Source organism: Ciconia boyciana, chromosome 3, assembly GCF_034638445.1.
Source record: "Ciconia boyciana chromosome 3, ASM3463844v1, whole genome shotgun sequence".
Taxonomy (NCBI): Eukaryota; Metazoa; Chordata; class Aves; order Ciconiiformes; family Ciconiidae; genus Ciconia; species Ciconia boyciana.
In genome coordinates, this window is record NC_132936.1 from 116,354,027 (window position 1) to 116,380,394 (window position 26,368).

Below are 26,368 nucleotides of genomic sequence, written 5' to 3' on the forward strand. Positions count from 1 at the left end.
AGACATTTGTGGGCTTTTCCAAACCATCTAGCAAAAGACTATTATTTTTCTATGTAACAGTAGTTAATTCTAAGGAGATTTTGATAAACTGACTTTGTAAAGTTGTCAAAATTCTGCTCAAACGGCATTTTATCTTAAAGACCTACTCAACCTGCCCAAGGGATGTATATCGGGAGAAGAAAAACTCTAGTGTACATCACCAAACACAGGCATGATTTTTCTAGCAGAACTGCAGCTACAGGTATTGCACTTACATTGACATTTAGGGTCAAAGTACTACCCGCATTTTGAAGAAACATCTTTTCTAGCAGAGCACTGTATGTAAACACACAGCAAGGAAAAAAATAGATCTGCTTTTTGTTAATGAATCAAGCCTACGTTGTATATTATCATGCACTTATAAAGCATTTTGTACTTTCAAGACACGATACAAAAATGCTTTTTTTAGGGGGAAAAAGCATAAGTTTAACTGTCTAGTTAAACTAGATGGTTCCTGAGAAGGGGGAGTAGTTTAATTCCCAGAGAGAAATAGCAAGAAACCCTACACAATCAAATCCTCTGACCAGTAGGTGTCAGGCGATCTCTTAAACCCTACGTTCCTACCTTCGGTCTTTCAGTACTGCCTCACCAAAGAAGCTGACAAAGAATAACAAAATCCTCTCTGCTCCCCACACCTGTAAAGATGGACTGTTTGGGAGAATGTAAAGAATCCCAAGCTCAGAGAAGTCACAACTGTCTGCTTAGGGGAACTGAAACAAGTTAGAAGTTACATTAAGAATGTTAAATGCTTCCTCATCAGCAAATATTAACCAAGTCAACCAAGAAGACTTACAAACTAGAAGTCCTTGTGTGACAACCTTTGAGTTCAGAAGTATTAAAGCTGAATGTGCGTCTGCTGCAACTACGTGCACCCAAATGCTAGCGTGGGGTGCAAACAATTGCTCCTCATCCTACATCTCACTTCCTCCCTCTGGTCAGCTTTTATGTACTGCAACTACACATAAGCAAGCAATGAACACTTGAATCTCAGTCATTCCCTCAGGAGAAACAGAGGTCTCACCCAGGTAGACATTCACAGACAATGGTATCAGCACTGCACTAAAGAAAAAAGTGCTTCTCTACCTAGAGATTCTTGCTTTTACAACAGAAACACGTTCTTTCCCCCACCATGTCACAGTTCAATTCTCTCACACTCTCCTCCTTTCGCAAAGCAAACGCTTACCTTTCACTATCCCTGGAGGCTTCCCAATGAGACGGTGACCGCACAGCAGCAGCGCCCTGAGTCCTGGGGCTGTACTGACCTGCCTTCAAAAGCTTGAGTCAGGTAACCCTGCCCATCAACCAACCTCACTGTATAAAATCAGGTGTCTGCAAGGCTTCCAGAGCAGGGGCAAGATGAACAGCCTAGTAGGTAGCGTCATGTGCAATCTTGGTTCCCCTGCCACAAGACAAAGCTCTCCTCATGGTCTTAGAGGGGAAGAAAAGCAACTGGGAATCTTGCAGTTTCAGAAATCCACTTACTTGCCTTCATACACCCAAAAGAAAGCAACAAAGATTTTAAGTATAATATCCTGCAGGCTGAAGAGAAAAAAAAATATACTTTTTGTTCTAATATTGCCTATAAAGCTTTCCTTTCACAATTTTCTCCTCCTTACAGGCACCTGAAGGAGTACAAGAGCAACAGGAGTTAGTGTACTTCCCCTAAATAATAGGGGACCCAAGCTCTCCCCTCCTGATTCTAGAAGGGCACTTCTAGAAGATGCAGGCAAACAGCCGTGGACCCCTAAAGGCACTTGGAAGAAGAGAAGACATTTCAGACTCTCCTTCTGGCATAACACAATTAATGTACCACAAAATATCATAGCTTTCCTCTAAAATGAGGTAGCAAAGGTCATCATGAATGAGGAAGACCAAGATAATTTTTGGTCAGTAGTCAAAATATACCAGAACATGGACTTAATTTAATAATTCCAAGCTTGAAGTTCATTCAAACCTTCTGGCTCACAGGTCTGGTGGTATATAAAACCCCTTCATGGCCCTTCAGCTTTAGTAGATTATTCCCCGCCCTTAATTTCCTTAACCTTTCCAATATATTTTTAAGAGGTATTGGCTGTTTGCTGCCCCATACCTTATACTCAGTATTTCGGGCTTAGGTAAATACGTACCAAGTAATCTGGGACAATCCTGGAATATAATAGCTTGCAAACACTGAACAAATTTTAGATTCATAAAAATTCATAGCATTCATAAAGCCAGATGACATGCTCTCTCAATAGAAGTGAGATTTTTAATAGCAACTCAAATAGGTTTGCAAGGCTCTCTGACTTCTAACGCTCTAAGGGCAATGTTTGAGACAGGCTTGAAGTATGATGTGATCATTTTTTTTTTCTACTGCAGAGACTTACAAGCCTGAAGGCCTTAAACTTTCTTTTTGTTGTATGGACAGGCTTTCAAAATTAGGCAGGAAACACTTTAGGCAACAATGTTAAGACAGAGCTGAATGAAAAGCTGACTTTATCAACTGTGAGTTGGCTGTAAAGGCTGTAGAATGGTTGGTTATACTTAGCAGTAGAAGAAAAAATATGCATTGACATCTAATGGGGGAAGAGAGGGGAGACAAACAGACCAAGCCTCAGGAAATTCTACACTACCTTTCTAAATTGGGGGGGGGGGGGGAGCCACAAAGGGAGGATTTCTATTGAAAATAATCAGAACTCATAACAAAAATAACTTTAAGATTAAAGGAGAAGCAAAATGCTGCTCTTCCAGTATGAGGGGAATCCAAAGTTTTGCAAGTTCTATCCTCTCTAGCATGCATCTAATGGAGTGTGAACTAAAACAACTTCATTTAAGCTCCCAGAAGCTAGATGACCCAGATGATGTGAGACCTTGACCCTTTGTATGGACTTAGTCCATTGAGGATAATCAGTATTTGGTAACATGCTGATGAGAAAGCGAAAAAACAGCAGACTTATGCCAAAATATACTGTGTTACATTTCTTCCCCTCTCACCCCCCAAAAAACCCTATCTAATAAACTCTTAGTAGAAATTTCTGATGTAAAGCTAATCAACCCAAAACTCTCCTGGGTAACATGTTTAAGGATGACTGGATAATATACAACGCAGATTTTTCAATGAGAGTAAAATACAGCTTATGAAAGTATCTTTTTAATGGGTGTATTTTTTTAAGATATCCAGGTATATAAATTTTTTATAGGTACTTAATGGGATTTTTCAAAGGTAATTAGACAGACAATTAAAATGAGACAGCTAGGTACCTAGGTGCCATGATGTTCCTATAATGCATTTTAATACTTTCAAACATCTGGTTCTTAATATAGGAATATTTTTAACCACTATATTACTGAATTCGCTTAGTTATCTGTAGAAGACTAAAGACCATCTGCACACAAACCGGCTCTTTCATACCATTAGCACACATTTCACCACAGACTACAGTGCAGACTCCTACTACTGCAAAAAGTAAACATATGCTCAATTATTTCAAAATATCGCTCCATTTTTTTTGCATATAAAGATCAAAATGGCAAGGACTAGAAGGCTGCAGTATTTCTGCTTTTATTTTTCTGATTTTAAGCAGACATTCTCCACCTTAAACGTACAGACACATGAGACTTATCAACACCAAGGAGAGGTCCAACTCCAGCCTGAAGCAGGGGAAAGGTGCCACAGTCCCAGCCAAGTCGTCTGACAGCTGAGAGTGCACACTGGCAGGAGCAGGGCTGATGCAGGGCACCACAGCCCCTTGCAACCTCCCTCAGGAAGCCTGAGTTTGAACACTACCATACACCGCAGGAGACGGTACTGTATTTACATTTTACCTTCTTGAAAGCTGTACTATACGCAGCAATAAAAAATCCACCACGTATCAGATCTGGTGCTATGCTGAACAAAGAAGAGATATGAGCCTAAGCACACAAAACTGCTATTTTAAAACACAGTTTTGTCCTTTTTACTCACAGCATTAGACTCTCAAGCATAAAATATCAACTCATGTTACTTCAGACTATACCTTTAATATTTAAATGATATCTATTCAAATCCAATTAAATCTGTAGTAAAAGAACAGACTTTGTTGCTTGTGGTTGGTCTTAACAAGGTATCGGAATATTATAAAGTACACCTAAAGTAACAAACTAGATATGTAATAAAATTAAGTAACAACAGTTGACAACACCTGGATTTTAGAAAAAGGTCAGAGTATATGCTTGTCAGGACATTTACTCTAACAACTGGAGGAGAATTTTTAGAAACAGCATTAGAGCACCAAGCAGCTTCATTTTCACCCAAACAACGAGAAGGTTCTTCCTGCCCCCTCCTTTCCCCCCCACGCCTTAACTGCGTGAGAAAGGACAGCCACAAAGTCAGAAGCTCTCTCATACTGCATTGCAGTATTAACACTGGACAGAAAACAAACTTGCATATGAGATTTGGACATGCTGTTCCGATTCAAAGGCAGGAATTTTACCAATAGGGCTATGCTGACATTTAGAAAGAAGCAAAGCCTCAGTATTATTTCTGAAACAGCATCACATTAGTAAATAGCAATAACGAAAAACCTCTTTAAGACGCTATTTTCAGGATCAATTTAATTACCCATTTGCAGGGCCAAGCCAGCCCTGGTAATCAAACACAAGATCCCGATCTGACATACTATGCTCACCTATAATGCATCTGCTTGGTTTTAAATAAGAAGAACTTAATGGTTTTCAGCATTTCTTAAATTCCTGCCCATGTAGCAGACTCTCCTGTCTTAGCTATGTCACAGCAGTTTTGTAGACAAAATTCTTGAAAAAGACAGGAAATGGCTGGCGCATATTTGCAAGTAAACCAGAACAGCCTCGGTTTGATTTCTCTTTGCTGAAGTGTTGCTCATTATTAACATGTGGCTGACAAGATCTTAACCAAGTAGTAATTTAGCTCTTTGTGATCATTCTAACATTCCTCACTTAGAAGTGACATGGACAAATAACATGGATAATGCTCCCCACGTTCTCAGTACTCAATACAACAACAAACAACTTTGTAAAAGGTTTTTCAAAGCCTGTATCCATTTTATTGAGGAGCAACCTGCTTTACTAAGAGATTAATTATGTGGCAGTTTAGACTAGCGTCTTCTGTTCAAGACAAACAGCATTCCCCCGATTTTTTTAATATTTTCTATAGTTATTTTACAGGCAACAGTGCTAGGGCAGAAATACATACAAAAATCTGTAAGGAAAAGTATCTTTTATGATAAAAAAATAATTCCACTTATCAACTATTTCACTCTACCATTAACATTTAAAATATTTTTAAGTCTAACCTCCATCTAACAGTGCATGCTTTAATGAATTAAAACACTAATACTAAATACTAATTAAAACACTAATACTAAAACACAAGCCGTTAGCATTGTTAGTGTGTTCCTTTAGTCCAGAGCAGAGACAGAGAGCAGAGCGCACACACCCTCACCAACCGGCGCCGCAGGGTGCCCAGCCCGCCGCACCCCGCCGGCCGGCCTGACGGGGACTTACTGAGCGCTCCCCGCGGGCGCCTGCCCCACCGCAAGCCCCGCACAGCGCAGCACTGCGGCCGGCTCCTAGCCCAGGAGGCGGCGCGCCGTGTCCCCGGGCCCGCCCCGTCCTAGCCTCCCAGCCGCTAACATAATGCGGCAGCCGCGGGACCGCCTCAGGCGAGGGCTTTCGGCGGGGACGTAAACAGACCTCACGCCCCAGGCCGTGCGGCACCTCGGCCACCCCCGGCGGCACGCAGCCTCTCTCCTCCCGCCTCCGCGCCACGGCGCACGCAGCCATCCCCCTCCGGGAAAGCTGCAAGCGCCGTCCCGCTCCCCGGACCGCGCACTCCTCCCCCAGCTCTCTTCAGGGCCGAGCACCATCCCTCCCCTCAGGTCGCCACACACCAACCGACAGCCCACAGGACCGCCCGCGGGGATAGCGGCACCGCTCCCCCCCAGCGCCCTCCCGACACTGCGGCGCGAGCCGAACCCCCTCAGGCCTCAGGTCCCCCCAGGGGCACGCACCAAACGTCCCCTGCCGCCGCACAGCCCCACCGCGACACCCAGCCGGCGGCGCGGACTGACCTGGCCAAGCGCCGCTCCCGGCTGCCAACCCCTTTAGTGCGGGGCTGCGGGGGGCGCCGCCCGGGCTCCCTGTCCCTCCTCCCGCGGCCAGGGTGCGCGGCCGCTGCCCAGGGCCGCCTCACAGAGCGGGGCACAGGGGAGAGGAGGGGGCGGCGCAGCCACCAACCGGTTCCAGCTGCCCCCGACCGAACCGGGGAGGGGCGGCGCGGAAGAGGTGGCCCCACGTGACCTCCCCTTGCCGGCACGTCATTCCCCGTGGCTTCAGCCCCGCCTTCCCCGCCCCAGCTCGCGACGCGAGCAGGAAGGGCGGGGGAAGACCACGCCTATTCCTCGAAAGCCCCGGGGCGGGGCCTGAGGCGGGACTAAGGAAAGGCGCGGTGCCTGAGGGGAGCCGGGGCGGTAGGAGGGGGCGGCTGCGCGGGGCAGGGGGCGCTAAGGGAGGGAGCCGGCTGGCGGCCGCCTGCCCGCGGCAGGGGAGAGCTCCACCCTCCCCATCTCTCCTCAGGGTCTGGCACCAGCAGTTCCCCGCATCGCAGCCCATCAAGTGCCGAGCACCGGAGTCCCCCCGAGGCCTCCCGCGGGGAAAGCGGCACCGCTCCCCCCAGCGCCCTCCCGACACCGGGGCGCGAACCGACGCACCTCAGGCCCCAGGTCTCCTCAGGGGCACGAATCAACTGTCCGCTGCCGCCGCGGCCACACAACCCCACGGGCCCCGCGCCCCCCACGGCCGGCGGCGTGGACTGACCTGGCCGAGCACTGCACCAGCTTACCAACCCCTTTGTGCGGGGCTGCGGGCGGCGCCGCCCGGGCTCCCTGCCCCTCCTCCTGCGGCCGGGGTGCGCGGCCGCTGCCCAGGGCCGCCTGACAGCGCGGTGAAGCGGGGAGCGGCGTAGCCCCCAACCGGTTCCAGCTGCCCCCTGCCCTACCGGGGAGGGGGCTGACCCACGTGACCTCCCCTTGCCGGCGCGTCACTCCCCGTGGCTTCGGCTCCGCCTTTCCTACGACAGCCAATAAGAAGCGAGTAGGAAGGGCGGGGGGGAGACTACACCTTTTCCTCGAGAGCCTACGGCCTGAGGGAGGGGGCGGGGCTAGAGAGCGGAGGGGCGGTGCCGCGTTGAGGGGGTGGGGCCGAGTTGAGTGGGCCGGTGAGGTGAGGTGAGGTGAGGTGGCTGTGTGAGGCAGGCGTGAGTTGAGGGGTGGGACCTGGGTAGGGGCCTTGCTGAGGCAAGGCAGGCTTCTACTACCATCTTCCTACCTCCTGAGGTCACCTTACCTCAAGCTGGGTCCTCAGTACCCAGTCTGGAAGCATGAGGGCTGCTCTAGGGACAGGTAGCCTTGTTTCCTTGAGGTACTGTTGGGTTGCAGTGGTTTAGGCTGGCTGTGAGCTCATGGCATCAGGGGCATGATGGCTTTTTTTTGTGGTATGAAGGGGCAGGCAGCACACCTTTCCTGAAAGGCTTTGGTCTCTGCAGGTTTGATGGTGGCCATGTATCTCCATGTGCATTTTTCTGAGGCCCTGCCTGTGCAGGTGTCCCAGTCCTGCTGATGGGCTGTGGCCTCCATTGCCCACTGAAATGTGGGGTGGCAGGAGCTGGTGTCCCCTGCTCCCTACCTGCCTGGGTTGGGTCTCACAGGGAGCCCCCCTGCTGTCATGCAGGCTCTGCCTCTTCCTCTACACAGGTCTGGTTGCCTGTGTGCCCAGTTGCACAAGCAAAGGGCTGTCATTCATGGTACAGCTAAAAACATGTCTTCACAGCAATGGCACCAAGGCAAACCAATGTGGCAATGCCCATGGTGGAGTTTTGAAGCTGCGGGCAAAGTTTAAGTGTGATACTTGTCTCTGTTTCAGGGTAGCTGAGATCGTTGGGTGAAGACCCCAGGGAACTTTACTGCTCTAAAAGGTAGCGTTGTGTTTGGGACTATGACTTTGTGGCCTTCCTGAGACCTGATTTTATGACAAAAGGGTATCCTACTGGAATTCACGCAACAAAGTATTAGCAAATAAAGGGAAACTATTGTTCTCTGTGTTTTTGAGGCAGCTTGTCCTCTGTTTTGTAGCAGAGCTATGGAGTTGTGATAGTATGACCAGTCCTTTCACTCTCATAAGCTTGCATAAATAGTTTGGTAAGTAACTTGCTTCTGTTTTATACAACTTGTGTCAGCTGACAAAGAAGCTGCAGTTTGAGTATGCAGAGAAACTGCTTATCCCGTCTTGCAGTGGGAGTTAGCGCCATTATAAGTATGCTGCTCTATGCTGTCCTTCCATCTGTCGTTTAAATAGAGGGCTATTTTCCATTCATTCATCCCCTGCAAATCCAGCCATGTTTATATGTAATTTGTGACACAGCCCTGGATTTTGTAGGGAAAATGAATGTTAATATCAGATGTTCTATACCAGAAAAGTATGTAATACTTCTGAATTGCTGAGGTGTTTATGTGAGTATTGCAAGATCACAGTACCCTGCTTAAAGGAAAAAAAGGTAGGGGGAGGTATGCGGTAAAAGGAAATTATAGCCGGAAGCAGTTTATTTTGAAGCCAAAAGGATAAGAGGAATTCCTCTGGATAAAGAGGAGGGAGGGTTGGTGAAAAGTGCTTATTGGAAAGTGAGGATCTTGTTAAACACGAATGTAACTACTCTCGTTACAAACCCTTAGTAATTAAGTAAATATTAGGAGCCATCTCTTTTACAGGTGTAATCAACAATGAGCTGAAGAAAGAGGAAGAAGAAACTTTAGAGAAAATACTATTTAGAAAAGTAATTGCCTACTTGTTTTCTCTTGCCTGTTTTTAAGATTTATTAGTTCAAGTAATTTGTTGTAAAGCTGAGATAGAATTGAACACTTTGAAACACACTTTGGTGTGTTAAATCTTTCAAAAATGGGTCTTTGATATGGTGCCAGTCATGTTATAAAATTGTACCATTAAATTTTTGTTAAAAACTAGAAGTAGAACACTTGGTCTCTTTCAGCCCTAGTATTTATTTCAAAAAATGCCTGTATCTAGTCAAAACTATTATTGCATTTCCTACAATAATTTATTATAGCTAAAAATTGCAATTTAGGCCCTAAATGGATTCAAGAAATACTCGTGTTCATTTTATTAAGGATGTACATCTCCCTACTTCTTCACTAAGATAAGAGAAGCTAATATAATCAGTTCAATTGAAATGCTTAGAGAATTCTCTTTTTCTCCTTGTAATCGTATGTGGTTGATTTCAGCTAAAAGCTGAAGATTTCTGTCAGATAAAGCATTTTTTAATTCTTCAGGTATCTTAAAATAGTATATATTTATTCATTTGAAAGAGTGTTAATAGGAATTTCTATGCTGCATTAAGAGAAACAGCTGAATCTAAACAGTGTAATTTGTCATGGCAACTTTCAAGGACTAATTTGCTCTTTAAAGGTAACTTGAATTTGTCAAAATCAGAGATTATGTTCTTCATTCTGTAATTGATAAGGCTTTTCAAAGGAAAGAAATTTCATTTAGCTGTATGATTCTTTTCTCTAAACAATTAATGTTACCATGATTGCATCAGTAGGATGGCTCTTTGGCTTGAGGCAAATCTGCTCTCTACTCTGCCTCAATTTGTGAGATCCCCATCTTGCTTTGTTCTTAAGCCTTTCACTGAAATACAAATTTTAATAACTTTATTCCTGTAAATAATTCCACTGCACTACTTCTTGGTCTTGCTGAATAAAACAAAACCAGCTAATTAAGAACGATGATTAAGCTCAGGCTCAGTGTAGAGCAAGTAGCAAAAGGGTGGGATGTGAAATACTGTTATGTCTTGGCTTAACCTGAAAAAAGGTCTACATTTAATTAAGCTTGCCAGTGTACTTTTTTTTTTCTTCCTCCTTAAGGAATTGCTTCAATATGGTTGGCTCAGATAAGGTCATACTTTGCCATGACGCAGCAGGCAAGTCTCAGCTACTCCTGAAGATAATATAAAACTGTGCAGTAATTAGAGCACATAGATGAGTTTATGGAACTCTTCTTAAATATCTGTCCAAAAAGTTAAGATTGGTGGTCTGCTTTTCTTGTTTACATAGCAACAAAATAAAAACACAGGAAATGGGGTTTTATATCATATAACCTGAGTTGAATTGAGTTGCTGTTTGCAAAAGTCCCAAAGAGATCCAGAAAGACAAGGCTACAAGGTCTGTTTCAAGTGTGCGAACACAAACTCTGTTTAAACTATGTGTGCACATGTTGGAAAGCATGTTTTTCCCTTTCCACTATAGTAGTTTAATAAGAATTACTAGTACCTAGTCAGCACTGCCTGGCAAACTGCTTTGTCTTTGTTCTGGCAATGATACTACTGTGATGAAGTCGCTGAGCAGGAGTGAAAGCGCTAAAAGATGCCGTGTGCATGCAGCCTACTCAAACACTGTGGAAGCTGCCTTAAAACTGTACCTTGCTCCCAGCCATGACATAGGGTATGAAGCGGGGTTGGTGGTGGTGTGTAACATAGGCAGAATATCAAAGTAGCCTTGAGGCTGTACTAGTTGAGGTGCAAAGCTCAATGGGACTTACGCAGCCTGGTTTTTGTAAATAGTGACAAGAATACTTGCCCAAGTGCAGGAAATAAGTGGTTGAGGGTAATGTATAGAATACCCTAGCAAACCTATACTAAAAAGGCACTAGGAAATGCCTTCAAGGTTTTATGTCCATTTCTGTAGCCAATGTAATATTTTCTTCAGCTGCCAGAATTATAGATTCAACCTATAAATCAAGCTTCATTCATACTATAAGTAGTTCTAAAGATTGTGAACATCAAATTATAGATGTGCTTCTTCCTCCTTCATAGTTTGCATTATGAGTTCCAGTGAACTGGTTATACTGACACCACTGCTCGCAGCTGATGAAAGCTGCATGTGTTTAGATGAATTGTGCTCCTTATTTTACTGCACTTGATTTTTCTGCAGTTGTTCTGGCTCTGATGGGTTATTGTGAATAAAAATAGCTGGTAAAATTATGCAAATGAATGCATGGCATTAGGCATGCAGTATCTCAGCTAATTTTTTATCTTTTTGTAGAATCACGTCTTGAAAATGTACTTCTGACCTTTTCTCTGGCTCTGAGAGTATTGCTGTATCATTATCTCATGTGAAATCTGGACAATTTACAGGCACTAAAGAAAAGTGATGCTGGAAGGTGTCAAGCAAGAATAAAAATTGCAAGACAGTAGAACTGCTATTAGCATGGCAAAAGCCTCTCAGTCTCATGGAGAATGATGAGAAAGGATTATTAGAAAAACGCCTGTTATGCAATGGCATTTTCTCTGTAATGTGTACTGTAATACAGTATAATACATTTTTCTCTGTGGACGAGTTAGCAGTTAGTCAGGGAGCATAGAAACACATCAGAGAAGCGGGCGAAAAGAATTAAGCAAGAAGATAAGGCTGTGTTCAAAACTTTTTAAATGCCTACAGTGAGGATGCCTAGAAGGTAAGCAAAAGGTGTGGAGCGAGGGGAGGAATGCTACTCTAGATTTGCAATAGCTCAGATTTCTCTTGGACTAGGGGAGATTAGTGCCTAATACAAGGACTAGGTGTGCTGGTAGCAAAAGCAACAACATACCAGAAAGGTGGATGACAGCATCACTAAATATAAAATAACATAAATATAAAATTAAACCCTTATGTGGCTACTGTTAACAATTATCAAATTTATAACATGAAAAATAAGTTACAGGTATTTCACTTTCTCCTGTAAAAAATTAAGTAATTTTCAAACACTGTTAATTTTCATGTATAATCTGGTACCAGTGGTAGGCAATGTTACAACAAAAATTTTTCAAAAAAAAACCCACCAGGTGCTAATATAATATTGCAGAAATGAGATTTAGATTAGAAATGAGTCTCATTTCTAGTCTTGAGGGTGCCTGATTTGCTTCTTCATCTAAGCTGGTTTCTAGTTTCTGAAATGAAACATGTATAAGATAAGTTTTATTGTGAAACACCTAAATAAAGACCACACCATCAAAGCACCACATTTAAACTGGCCAAAGTCAAATATGAAAACATACAAATATGAAACTTTTTTGGTTTTTTTATATAACTAAAACAAGTTATACAGTAAGCTTTATGCGTATAAATAAGTTATACAGTAGGTTATATGCATAACTTTTTTGTTTTATTTGTGTATATATAAATGTATATGTGGTATTCTGTGAACTCCTAGCTCTGTCTGCATGCCAATTACAAGCCATTCTCTTGTGTTCTTGCACAAAATCTTCTTGTGTTACAATCTCCATCTCATCTCTGAAATTGCACTCAAGACCTCCCAGGCTCCTTTTGCCAGCAAGCACCCATTTCACTGTGTCAGAGACAAGGGTGGTCAGCAAATGAAGAACAATAGTTGTTGTGCAATATGACACAGATAATATTGATTTCTCGCTTGCTCCTTCTCTTGCTCGCTTTCCTCTTTTTTTCATCTCAACAACAGGGAGGAACACCTGCCCTAAGGTAAGGAAAGATGGGGTTTCCCATGACAGCAGGAAGGTTTGACTCTGGTGCGGTTCAAAATCCCATTTCAAAGGTCATGTTTGTGCTTTAAATGAAATGTATGGCTGAATTTTATGCTCTGCCAGCTAACAATAGTAGTGATGCAAGTGCTTCCTTTGGACTCCACAGGTCAGGGCTAGCGATAATGTGGGGTTGCAGCATGGTGGTGCCCAGTGTTTCCCAGGGGGAAGGACAGTGGTGCTCCCAGTGCCCATGTGAACACCAAAGGGCCCAACAGGGGCAGAAATACACCACTTATTGTCCATCGGAGCTCTCTACTTCCAGACTCAACACTTCTTGAAGTGTGCCTGTACTGAATATACTTTTATGGAGAAAGTGAGGGGGGAGACCTCAAATCCAATAGGGGAAAAAGTTAGCTTTTTCTATCCTCTATCACTTTTGTTTCTCCTCCATCTGCTGCACATACTGATAATGACAGAGAAATGTGTTTAAGTTTCAGGTATTGACATTAAATTCTTTAAAAGTACAGACTCCTGTCTGTGACTGGTATTTCTTCCTTTTTGTACTTATTAAATGGTATCAATTCTCATGCAGTAACCCTAGGTTTACTGCACTGTTGTTTCTGGGAATGCAGCTATACCCCAGGGACACAATTTCTTTCTTGTGAGCAAAGCTGAGCCTGAGGAGAAGCTAAGCGTGTCCCTGGCCTAAGCCAGTCTAACATCTGGATGCAGCATTTTGGCTCTACTACACCTACTTTTGCACTCCTACCTGCCCTTTTTGGTCTCTGGTCCTTTTCTAACCTTTCACTGAGCTATCCTAGCTCTCTGTCAGAAAGTGGGGTTTTATTTTTGTTTTGGGTTTTGGTTGGTTTGTTTGTTTGGTTTTTTTAATTAGGTTAGTTCTGTGTTGGGTTGGTGGGCTGAAACAATTCAAAGCCAGGTTGGACGAATGTTAGAACTGTCTTCGCACAAGTGGGGACATCAGCAGCTAGAAGTTAAATCCTCTTTAGCTGCCAGGGAACTGCTTGCTGCGACAATGGAGGTATAGGAAAAGCAGGTCAGAGACAGGTTTATCACTTGAGGTTTAAAACAGAGACAGCTATCGGTGAGCAACCTCAAAGAGGACTTCCATAGGAAAACAGGAGAACTTGTCAGTTACTTTACACCTACTCTGTATTCTTGGCTGTCTCTGTCATGCTCAGCCAATAGCTCTTGTAAGCAGAATGTGCCTATTCTGCCCGCAGCATTGAAAATGTCCAAAAATGATATTTTTTTCTAAGGCTAACAAGAAACAAACCAATAAAGCTTTTGGAGCAATTCTGGCTCTTATTCTCCTTGCTGGGAGGAAGTAAGAACTCCCATCTCCAAACTTCTGAAGATACATACAGATGTATGTAACTTTAAAGATGACAACATCCCTTGTTTTACAAATCCAGATTTACTTCCAAGTAGGTTGTTGCTCCAGCTGAGTCTAACAGTTCTCCTCAGTGGCTGTCTCCACATGAAGCTGTTCACAAGTTTGCCATTCACATTTTAGTCAAAGCTTTAAAAATTAAGAGCAACCACTACAAAAATGCAAGATCAGTGATAAAAATGACACACTGTACAGCTGAACAATGCATAGCATTTGTGTAACAGCAGCAGAAACTGGTTTAGAAGGTTCACCCCAGACATGTAAAGGATAGATAAACTTTTGAAACTGTACAAAATGTATTGGATTATTGGCTGGTTTTCTCACCAAAAAAAGAGTACCAGGACTAATGGTAGCAAAATAAAAGCTGCAAATCTAGGGTGTAACTTGTGTGAGGTAGTGAGATCTCAAAGCTAGGTTGTTGGTAGGTGTGAACGCCCTTTTCTGTGAATCACAGAAAAGCCCTGAAAATCTCCCTAGCTGGTGTCAGCCATGAGACCAAGAGGCCAAGGTGTGCCAGAGGACTGGCCTGATCCCAAGCCTGTGCACAAAGGCAGCAGATAAAGCTGCAGACAGGACACAGACAGACAGAGGACTGATTAACTAAAATGTGCGAGGCTCTATTTTGTCAGTGCTGGCAGCTCTGCCTGCGAGATTGCAGCCACAAAGCTCAGCCACTGTTCACAATCTAGGGAAATGGCATGTTGCTGGAAAGCAACTGCTGAAGGAATAACCCTTCTTGCTGTCTGGCAACTCTGCCTCTCAGGACCTGACCCTGGGGAGAGTCAGGTGAAATAATGATTAAAATAATCCATGGGAAAGGCTCCCAGTGAGGAAGAGCTGAGCTGCAGTCCTGGGCTGAGTTTGGTCATCCTGAACCCAGGCCAGCACTCCACAAAATGCAGCAAGCATGTTCCCACTGGGTGCTACTGGCAAGAAATAGGGCACTGTTTTGAGGTGCGACCATCAGTCACTTGAAGACTTAAGTTGCATGAGTTACTCTAGAAGACCATTGGGGCAGAAAGTATCTTTTTGTTGCACCTTGCATTTCTCTGGGCTGCAAAAAACCATGCTGATTTGCAGGGAGGTAGTCTGGGGCTCCTACCAATTTTGTTAACAATTGCCTTGAGCTGAGACTGTGTTGCAGACAGGCGTGCTGCTCCATAAACAGCACCCACCTACTTCCACAGTGGAAAAGTATTTGCCTTTAAAATCTGCTAGTGTTGAGTTATGGCCAGTCATGCATTGTATTACAAAACTCTCATATTTTTAAAGTACAAATAAATGTGTTAGCATGAGGAGTAAAGTGAGAGCATAGAAATGATCTCTTTTAGTGTTAATGGGAAGCCTGTGGCATTTCCCTGCTCTCTTCCAGAACAAGATGCAGCTATACTTATTTCTGCTGTTTCCCTTCAAATTATTGCTCCACAAATACTTATGCCCCTTAAAAATTGAACCAGTTTTTAACATTATTAAAACAAAACAGAGTTCTAGTATCCTGGGGGCTCAGAACATGAACTGTACTAAGGGATCATATGACACTCAAAAGACTTTTTGGAGACTAAACATCCACCTTTGTTCAGTGGAATTAGAATCACAGAACGGTTTGGGTTGGAAGGGACCTTTGAAGATCTCTAGTCCAACCCTCCTGCCATGGGCAGGGACATCTTCCACTAGATCATGTTGCTCAAAGCCCCATCCAACCTGACCTTGAACACTTCCAGGGATGGGACATCCACAGCTTTTCCAGGCAACCTGTTCTAGTGTCTCACCACCTTCATCATAAAGAATTTCTTCCTTATGTCCAATCTAAGTCTATTTTCTTTCAGTTTAAAACCATTACCCCTTGTCCTGTCACTACACGCCCTGGTAAAAAGTCTCTCTCCATGTTTCTTATAAGCCCCCTATAACTACTGAAAGGCTGCAGTAAGGTCTCTTAGAATAATGAATGCTGAGGATCAAACAACAAAAGCAAGTGTGATCTTTCAGTGGGTTTCTCTCTTTGGGCCAGCTTCCAGGACTGTGTGCATGCAGTTAAAATCTGCAAAGGTTCTTAGATGCTGTCTGAAATGAGGAGTCTTTTAGGGAATGGATATTAAAAGGCACCTCCAAAATCCCATTCTTTCTACCCAGGGATGGAAATACTGGGAGGGTTTGGAATGGAATAGGCTGATTCTGAGACAGGGGGACTGCCTTGCCTCAACAAACTGTTATGTTAGCTTTCTAATTCCTTTATCCCATGGATCTTCTGCAAAGAATCCTGAACCAAGCCAAAGGTCAGGCTGAATTAAATCAAAATAATTGAAAAGACAGTAAATGAACCAGGGTTTGACATATTCTGAAACACAATTTGTGACTTGTGCATAGGAATCATCGCATCCTGCTGTGGAGCCGAGATAAAAGTTTATTTTTTCCAAACCCTCTGAAGGACAGAAGGGAATGATTCAATTAAAGCAGGAAAGGAAAAGCAGCAGTCACCAAAAAAAAGAGAGAGAAAAATTCCTGGAAAAAATACGCAATGGGAAAGGATACAGTTTAAAGCCAAAGCAAGGGAAATTGACCTTAATATGTTGTGGCTGCTGAGTCAAGTATTTCCTGTTTATTTCTGTTTACTTTGTTTTGCAACATGCTCCAGACCTTTAATATTTTCTAATCTAAATAAAGAGTTATGGTTTGTTTCGTCAAATAACTTCACACACAGCAGATGTTTTTGCAGAAATACATATTCAGAAAATGCTTTTTGTTTCAATAAGGAAAGCATTTTGCAAACTATTACAGAAACAAAACAAAGATATCTTGTTTTTTCAACTCATACAGTTGCACAAAATGACTGTGCTGCTCAGAGATGTTTTTATATTTATTAAATTAAAAATTTATTTTAAAAAACATTTTTAAATTAAATATTACAGGCTATGAAGATAAAAAAGTCTGACTGTCAGCATCTCTTTCCTACTTTGTGTTTTAAAGACTAATTTCATGCTGCAGGCTTTCACGCAGCAGTGGCACATGAGGTCTGCCTCTCCTAGCCTGACTGTGCACCTCGTGTCTAGGACGTTAAGATCCTGTTCTGTGCCACTGGGAGGGTAAGAGGGCAAGATGATGCAGCGCTCTTTCCAGATTTCAGTAAGAAAAGCCCAACAACAAATGGCCTAATAAAATAACTATTTTAATACAATGGAATAAAAATAGGAATATAGATAGCGAGTAAATCTTACATCCCTTCAGATCAGACAGACCCTGGATGGATTTTCCCACGGCATGCTGTGAAGATCCTGTCTGTAAAGAGGCTCTGCCTCCCTCCCATGCTGTGGTGCCTTTTACTTTGCATAACAAACAAAACCAGGTATCTTCTCCTGGCAGCCTGGACTATCACCTCTTGTAACACCCAGCAGTGCAAAGCACAGGCCGTCACGGGGCACTCCAGCAGGTTCCCTTGCAGCAGCTACTCATGCTAATGTACAGGCTGCGCAAGCCCTGCATACGACACCTGATAGGACAGATGTGGTCTGTTAGTGGTCACTAACTCCTTGAATACAACATCTTCCACGAGGGTCCCAATGCAGATCCCAAAGGCCCTTGCCACTTTGTCAATATTGTCCAAAACCAATGGATGGATTCAAAATGTACTGGGAAACAGGAAAATATAAACACACAGCCTAGCAACATAAACCTCGATTTTCTTAGGGAACTGGGCAAAAGAAATTAAGCATGTTAAAAAATAAAAAGCAAAATTAGCACTAGCTGAGAAGACAGCAGGGAGAGTGACTTGCACAGAATAACACTGAGCTCCTGCCAAAACTTTATGCCCTGGGTGACATTGTCACCTTTATTTGCCCAGTTACAGATAGGTTACAACCTCAGACATAACTTTTCGGACAGTAGCTATATTTAAAAATAGCACCATGGCCTTGCACTAAAAACAGTTTTGCTCATAAGCTCAGGAAGCAGTGAAGCCTTGTGACTCATGGCCATCCTGACTTCATTATCTGCCTATTTCTAAACATTAATTAATGGCTGTAATATCAAACTTTGTTTACTCTGCATCCTATCTCAGGGCTTCATCCTGCAGCCCTTTTGTATTGTAATCCTTGTGTTCAATAGGACTGTTTGCACGATGGAGGATTATTCATGTGAATAAATTATTAACTGGAAAGCATGCGTACAAGTCCCCTACAAGTACTCCACTTGGCTGTCATCAGCTCAAGAAGTAATTAGTTATTTGCTAAAGGCCTGATCCAGCATCTGTATCCATCAATGAGTAGGTGTTGACTTCAGTATGCTTTAGTTTAGGCTTTAATACTGTGGTCTCTCCTCCTCTGGGACCTGGTAATGACTTCCACATTGAATGCCTCTTTCCTGGAGGACAAGAGTTGGGAACATCATGGAGACAGTACCCGCAGCTGTCATGGGGAGAAAGGACCCTGTCCTCGTCCCAAGTCACCAAAGCCTACAAGGCCAATGTGAGTGCATGCTCCTAGCGTTTTGCTGAATTGAGGACCTTCATTCCTAGCAATTTTCAGGGGGTCACACTTATCACCCTGTAGCCCCTGTTTGTTCACACAGGGTTATTGTTTATCCGCAGTCACCCTCCCTCCTTAATACCTCAAGCAGAGCTGACACTGTATTGGAAAGGGGAAGAGCAATGACACATGGGACACCAAAATATGGAGCCATTTGTCTGCTTTCCCGTGTTTTCTGTGGAGGAGTGCTGGGGTGAGTCCTGCAGCCCTCTTCTTCTCCAGGGGAGTCCTGCCACAGGTAAATAACTCACCTGGCAGAAAGCCTGGCCCCATAAAGCATCTTCTGAACCTTTTCCCAGGAAGCAATTTAAGGGGTGAAGTCGCAGCCCTTCTGTCAGCAGTTTCAGATAGATAATTTGATCAATACTGCAGAGGACTGGTGTTGCATGCATAACGCCAGGGTAAGGCACAGAAGCTCAGGTGAATGTATTCCTTTGATGCCAGGGTCTGCAAAATGGTTGAACACCGAGGGTTACAGCACCTTTCACTCACTGGCTTCAGACAAAGCTTCCTAACTGTGTCAGGCTTGCTTGGCAGGAACCAAGTGTGACCTGCTCCAACAGCAAAATACAAAGCCTTTTGCTGGAGTCCCACATACCTCATGTTGATAAGGCGCACACACTGGCGGCAAAGCCTTTGGCTCTGTCACCTCCACATCATGCTGCCCATTTCTTTCTCCTCTTCCCTGCAGGGTATCCATTGTGTCTGTACTGTGCTACACACCTCACTGGGAGCCAGTCCTACCCAAGAGGAGAGCAGCTTGACCAGGGAAGACATGGAAAGGAAGGGAGACTAAATAAGGTAATCAGGCTGAAATGTGCAGATTATTTGGCACCTTGGGCTCTCTCCAATGTTTATACAGGTTAAAGCAGCTATTCTCCTGGGCAATGGCTGGACACGGTCCTGGGCAAGCAGCTCTAAGTGACCCTGCCTGAGCAGGGGGGTTTGGCCCAGGTGACCCCTAGACTTTCCCACCTCAGCCCCTCTGTGATTCTGTGATCTCAGAGGCAGCTGGTGCAAGTTTCCCTTTGCAGAAGAAAAGTCCCAGCTGGTTCATTAAGTCAGAGAAGTAGTGTTTTTCCCATCTGTGCCCACAATGCCAGCAGAGAATGTGTTTAGGAGGTGAGAAAGTGCGGGAGATGTGGAGCGGAGCTCTGCTCTACCAGCTCCCGCCTTTTATGCAGTGACTTGGGGAGGTGGTACTGGTTCTAGGGAGACAGAGGAATTAATTCAGGAGTAATATCTTCTGGCAAAGATAGAGAAATTAATTTCAGAACGTGGGTCAGAGACCACAAGGATGGTCTACATCTGGAAAAGCAGGGAGAGCTAAATGACCATGTCTTTTCCAGGACACAAGAAGGATGCAAGAAACGGCTGGGTCTAAATTTAACACTAGCATAAGCCATGTTATTGATAATTAATTTAGAAAATAGAAACAATACATTCCTTTCTAGATCTTAACTCTATTTTCTGATGTTTGAATGCTTCGTATCCCAATGTGCAAACAGATAAACATGAATTGCTTTATGAACAGTAAAGTATCGCTTTTACTGCAATTGCCTGTATTCAAAAGCAAGAGGAAGTAATTATCATTGTTTGCATCAGCCATTGCCTTGCAACTATTGTGTTAAGAGAACATGTCCTAGGATAATCAGGGTTTTATAACTGTGTTTTTTCCTTCTAAAGTGTCTAATCTTTGTGTCTTCTATTTCGTGTGGTGTGACCAAGTCTTGCACAAAGGCAGATAAAATCTCAAAGTTGGGAAACAGGTGAAGAGTTTGGGAGAGCTGAGAGTTTGGAATGAGCTATATTTGTCTTTAATCATATTCATATTGCAATGAATAGCCATGGCTTTATTATCTTCCCAGACAAAATGCCCCATCATATTTTGCACTTCTGAGTTATCTAACATAACAACAACAGTATCTTGGATAAGGATAGCAAAGGAAGCATGGGGTATAAAGGCTGGATGATAAGGGAAGACCAGAGAGCACAGTTAGAATATTCTTCAAATAGAAGAAGCATTTTTCCTGGACAAGTTAAAAAAAATCGTAAGACCAGTCTCTCAATCCAAAATGCATGTGCATTTTCTTACTTACTTGTCAAAGTGGTGAACAATGGTGAATTTTGAGTTTGTAATGTACAGAGAATTTGGTAAAAATCTCTGGAAAAATAAATCACTTGTCTCAGATTCCATGTTATACTTTTGCTTGATAGACAAAGAAATGCAAATGAAATGCCTGATTCACCAGGGGAATGTGTTCTGTGTTTCATCCAGGAGCAAGATGAGTTCATTTTAAATCCCAGAGCTGCATCACAGCACGTATACACAATATCCCTTCAAGGATGAGCAGAAGGGCACATCATGCCACTTCCTCTCCATATTAAACATGCATATTGTTTGCTGTAATGGCACCACAGAGGAGTGTACTTTTATGGACTTTAATAGTAGTTTCACTCTTTTCATCGTATTTTTACACTTTTCACCTCACAGTCAGGCCACTTGCACCCCTTGGATGCCTCTGCTCCTCCAGACCAAGGATGTAGACAAACAAAACAACCTGCTTCTCAAAGAAAAGTACACAAACGTTGAAAGGTAAAAGGAAAGCTGACATGGCAACTTAGGCAGCTTTTAGACCCCAGAAAGTTCAGTAAGGCTCATTAGACCTCTCCTAGAAATCTCAGAACCTGAATCCTGCACTTGGGCTCTGTGGCTCCAGCTGTGCTGGGCCAGCACTTGAGAGCGGCATCCTGGCCACTGTGCTCTGTGGGCTTAAGAAAAGCAACCAGCATATGAGTTGTAGCTAGTGATGTCTCCTGCTCATGCTTCCTCCATGTGACAGGTAGACAGATGGGTGTCTCCGTTGTTTTGCAGAGACTTACAGACAGCCTCTCCGAAGACTTACCACTACCTAATGGCCCAGGTGGGTTTAACTCCTAGTACAGAGCACTATTTCACCCCAAGTGGATCTCTGCAGCAATGCCACAGATTTTCCTAAGGGACTGCTCTTTTAAAATATGGTTTATAAATACAATCTTCTCTCCACTTAAGGAGATTGTATTTATACAACCTGTTATAAAAACTGCCAGCAATTTTCTGTAGAGAGGAGGAGGAGAAGGAAGAAGGAAGAAGAAGGTTAGCATTAGGACTTCAGTTACCAGTGGGACAGGCTTAGCAAGGACAAAAATGTAGGATTTGATTGCAAATTTGTGGTGGTGTAACCAGATGTAACCAAAATGATTAGTTCGTTCTTTGTAACTAAGCAACATAGAGATAGGAGCCAGGTAGACAATGCTTTAATATTGTGTTTGTACACCTATGGCTATGGATATGCTACTATGCCCAAAGACAGTTGGACAAGGAGTAGTACAGACATGCTGCTATGTTCCCAGTACAGCCCCAGCCCATCTTGACAATGAGTCGAGGGTGGTTAGAATAATTGGTTTGTGTTAAGGGTGCCAAATCATTGTTAGGGACCATGCACCATGAAGAAGGGAAGCAAGTTACATAAGCAAGGTGGGATTGCGCATATCCAGAAGAAGGAGTCAACTAAAGGACACACCTGTATGGACACCAAGGATCACCAGAGACCCCCACAGAAGCCCCTCAGAGCTCAAGGACGCATGCGCAATGACCACGCAAATATGATAATTAGTTCCAGGAAATAGAATGAATATGCATGATCATTCCGGGAAATTTGATGCATATGTATGTAACTGGACAAGATAAGTTTCGGCTGATGTAACTTGCGGTATGCACGCTAGGTGGAACGATCCCCCGTGCATCCGGCGCCGTAATAAAGGATGCCTGCTTCTTAATACTACATTGGTGTTAAGGAGTTTGATTCCCGATTTCGGTGACAGTGGTCAGTCGCAGAGCTGCTGCGTAAAGGCATATTCCTTTGGATACTGCCAGTAACAGGTACACATGAAGAACTGAGAAAATGGTGCTTGATTCTAGGACTGAAGTGTATTTTCAGCACAAAATGCACACCTTCAAATGCCAGGAGTTTTCTGGTGCAACACGGGCAAGTTCCTTCAGCTGCAGGGAAACTGTACTGATGGCCAGCTAGGGGAGAACCTCCAATACATCTGTTCTTTTTGAAAGGGTTAAATCCCTGACAATCCCTGACTAAGACATAGACTTGCATTTTTTTTTAGTTTCACTGGCATCCTTGTTCTCTTTTGTTCTCTTCCCCTGCAAAGATAGTTTTGGTTACCTGCTGAGCAGAGTTGATGGTGGGACATTTCCTGTGACTTCTTACCTGATAGGACTAAACAGGCCTTGAGCAAGCTCGTTAGGCTTCCTAATTAAATCACTGATAACAGGAACTCAGGACGATTGTGCCAAAGATAAGCACCAAAGAACTAGCTTAAATCGACCCCCTTGTAACATTCCAAGGCCGAAGGACTGATGAGCTAACTCAATGACTATATATGGACAAAGGAAGCCCTAAGTTCAACTAGTGGACAACGTGAGGAAGACTATGGAAGACCACCGGGAGGGTGAAAAGACCCTAACCCTAATTTTACTGCGCATGCTTGGACTATGTAAATGAATTCTGGGAACTCATCGTCATAAAAATGCCCTTTTCAGGAAATCTGATGAATATGTATGATTTTTCTGTATATGAACTAATGTGTTGTGCTAACCTGGCGGAGTACTTGTGGCGGAGCGATCCCCAGTGCTGCCCAGTGCTGCAATAAAGAATACCTGCTTAATAGTCATCCCGACTATTGAGTCCCGATTTCGGCTTTTCACGGCAACATTTTAATCCCCAGTTCAGCCTATCTGCTTGCAATGGTATTTCTAAGTTTACTACCTCGGCAGTTATCTTGTTTGATCTCTTCAATTCTTCCTCATACATCCAAAGCATGAAACAGCTTTTTCACCTTTTAAATTCACCAGTCAGGAAATAAGTGGCATTTTATTGGCACACTTTTAATGAACTAGTCAGCATTAGCACTTTTTTGCCAGTTGTGTGGCACAGACCTGTCCCAAAACAGGAAGTAGATTCTTGCCTAAGTATTGCTGCATAGAAGTTGCTAAGTCAACACTGGCAAGGTTGTTGAACTGGAGTGCTGGTGAAAGACTGAAAATTTGGGAAAGACCACTTTGAGGAATGCTCAGTCTCATGGTGAATTCAACAATTCTGCTTGTTTTTCATCAAAACCTCAGTCCTGTTCCCGTTGAGCTCACTGGCAAAATTCCCTTTGCTTCTAACATGGACGAGAACCAGCATCAAAAATTTGTGCTGCTTTATACAAGCCTTGCCACGGGGCTGTGTAGCTGGAAGTGACTGCTTTCTGATAAAGTTCCCAGAGTGGCCTGCACAATTCCCAAAGTGAAAGACACTGCAGCTACATCAAAGATCTTGTTTCTGCAAACCATTCAGCTCATTTGGTTATCTGCATAGGTAGTTACCTGGGCTTGCAGCAAGATATACACAATGAGGAAGGAAATAGATTAAGACAGAGGCTGAACAGGCTAAAGTTTACACAAGGGGAAAAAAAACACCAAACAAACCCCAAACCCTTTGTTTGCTTTTGTTGTCTGTTTACACATCTTTGGAGTTCAACTGCAGGCAGTTAAGATCTAAAATTGTGATAAGATCTTTTATTTTCTTAGATTTTTTCAAAGCTGTGGAAAGGGTTCAGATGCCAAATTTAAGCCCACAGACATAATCTCAGCAACATTTTTTTTTTGTGTTCCCACCATAGAAAACAAAGGCAGCTATATTTATAAATAGATTTTCTTGTCATGAAAGAAATGACAAGACCATGCTTTTCAAAGCATGGTCTCTCTGTCCCTGGGAAACAGCTGCCAGCTGATTTTCTTCTCAACCTTGCAGAGCAAGGGAGGAGCGGCAGCCTGGCTGGCCAACCTTAGGAGAAGAATTGGAGCTGCCAAACGCAGGTCAGTGCAGTTCAAGCCACTAATTATAAATATTGTCTTTCTGTGTATTTAGGGGAGCCATGGCTGTTTCCTTGACCAAGAATATCAGCTACAGTTTCCTGAAGCCACATAGATATTTTACACCTAACAGGCAAAAAGACCCTCAGGCAGGCAATGATCTTGCCATGCTTCTCCCACGGACAGCACAGGGCACAAACATAATTTTACCCAGGAAGAAAGGGATGCTGTTAAGGGTAAGATCTGTTCCACTGCACAAAATATCCATCTACAGCCAAGCATCTCCTTTACCCTCCCCTCCTCATCCAGGGAGAAGAAAGCATTTCTAGAACAGGGTTATTCTGAACTGTTTAGATGTTTCCCTTAGGATGTAATAAGCAGCAAGTCAGGCGTGCTTGTTGATTCCACCAACTGAAAATTTGCTCAGCTTAGACGCAGGAGCCTACACTGTTGGCATTTCAAGTAAAGATAGATTAATGTCTCCTACTACTCCATGAACCCAAAGCCAAGCTCATCACAAGCCTGAACTCAAACTTTTCCAAGGTCAGCTATGTCCTTGCAAGGTGCTCAGGGAGCCAGTTTCCAAGAAGAAAGCTGGAAGAAGCTAGCCTCTGTTTTAAGGAGATTGTCTTCAACAAAGATTTGTCAAGCTGAAGTACAGCAAAGGGTGAAGCCAAGGCATGTGTTCCTGTGTCCCAGTTACCTTCAGGAAACCCAAGCAGGACAGAGAGGATTCTGGCTTCCAGCTACAGGAGAGCAGCTGAGCATTTAAGACATAATAACCCATAATTAATTTATTGCCCCAAAGGATAATCACTAGCAATTTTTTTGCTGCAAAGTACCAGCCTAATATTGGTGCTGATTTTAATTAACTAGCCAACAGGAGGCAGGATGGGCTGAGGAGAGATTTCATACAAAAGTTAATTAATGCTCTGACCTAGTTTAAAGTGTTGCTTAAGTGGAAATTGGGGGGAAGTTGACATCAACCAGTTATGGATCTTTTAGCATCCATATTACCGGTCATATAATGAGTCCTCCCATGTGATCCACAGCACTTAAATTAGCAACCTAGAAGAAATTAGTGAATACACAAGAAATAAGGAAGTAATTTCCAAGGCAAACATCATTCCTTCTTCATGAACACACCTGACTTAGAAGAGGAAGAAGTCCTTCTTGCTCAAACCAAGCACCTGGTTTATCGCTGAGCTCAGCTCAGGGCATGTGATGGATGATATGGGCTCTGCTGCTTAGCCAGGAGGCAGATCTGAGTAGCACCAGTCCGGCTGAACCGTGTAGTGGGACCAAGCCAGTGCCCAGCACGTGGGAGCAGAGCTCAATACCTTTGCTCAGTGTTACTTGCAAAAGCTGTACTCCTGGGGGACAGTATTTTGCACCTCATGGAAAATGTGCTGGGTTTACAGAAGCATCCTGATGATAACTCATTATCTCTTTAATGAAACTATAACTATCTCTGGGTTTCTTCCTTTTGTTCTTCCCAGATCTGTTTTAATCATACGTGTCTCAGATGATTGATAACTTTTGCTTTAATTTATTTTCCTGTTACTGAAATAAGACACTGCAGGATTTTATTAAATATTTTTGTTTGTTTGGGAAAGATGATTTATCTTACTGATCATCTGTAAATTCTTCATATAAAAGCAGATTTCTCTTCATCTCTGAAAACCAAGGCCCTCTGTGATTCTTGCCTTGGGCCCACAGCCACTTATAACCACCAAATCACTTCTGCAAACTGATGCCAATGAATGCAGGACATTGATCATTGCCTTATTACTCTTCATGGGCTGTGTTTTGCTTGGCACTGCCCCTGTGTTGAAAAGTTAGCCATCTGAACAGGCAGAATAACCGCACTGTGGGAGAAAGGAGGTTTTAGTTCACTTCTATTTCACAAGCAGGAATCTGAGGCACAAGGACATGAAATGACTTTACCA

At 43.4% G+C, this 26,368-nt stretch overlaps 1 protein-coding gene and 1 long non-coding RNA gene across 7 annotated transcripts in view; one reads left to right on the forward strand and one right to left on the reverse strand.

Annotated features, from left to right (window-relative positions):
- The window catches only part of GPCPD1 (glycerophosphocholine phosphodiesterase 1), a 47,945-nt gene extending 40,943 nt beyond the window's left edge, over positions 1-7,002 (reverse strand). Inside the window, exon 1 of one of the 4 annotated variants that reach the window (XM_072857284.1) lies at positions 6,850-7,002. The gene's annotated coding sequence lies outside the window, so the exon portion shown is untranslated. Of the gene's footprint in view, positions 1-6,104; positions 6,326-6,743; positions 6,782-6,849 lie in introns of those variants that run through there. The other 3 variants (XM_072857285.1, XM_072857283.1, XM_072857286.1) reach the window with 3 other exon arrangements.
- A 3-nt stretch (positions 7,003-7,005) lies between these two features.
- LOC140649706 (uncharacterized) lies at positions 7,006-22,329 on the forward strand. Of its 3 annotated transcripts, XR_012041716.1 has the most exons (7): positions 7,298-7,433; positions 7,954-8,005; positions 8,163-8,228; positions 19,197-19,306; positions 21,000-21,101; positions 21,381-21,429; positions 21,980-22,329. It is a non-coding gene; the product is annotated as an uncharacterized lncRNA (long non-coding RNA). The 3 variants fall into 3 exon arrangements; XR_012041715.1 differs by lacking the exons at positions 7,298-7,433; positions 8,163-8,228 and adding an exon at positions 7,006-7,125; XR_012041714.1 differs by lacking the exons at positions 7,298-7,433; positions 8,163-8,228 and having other exon boundaries at positions 7,443-8,005.
- Positions 22,330-26,368: the final 4,039 nt, after the last annotated feature.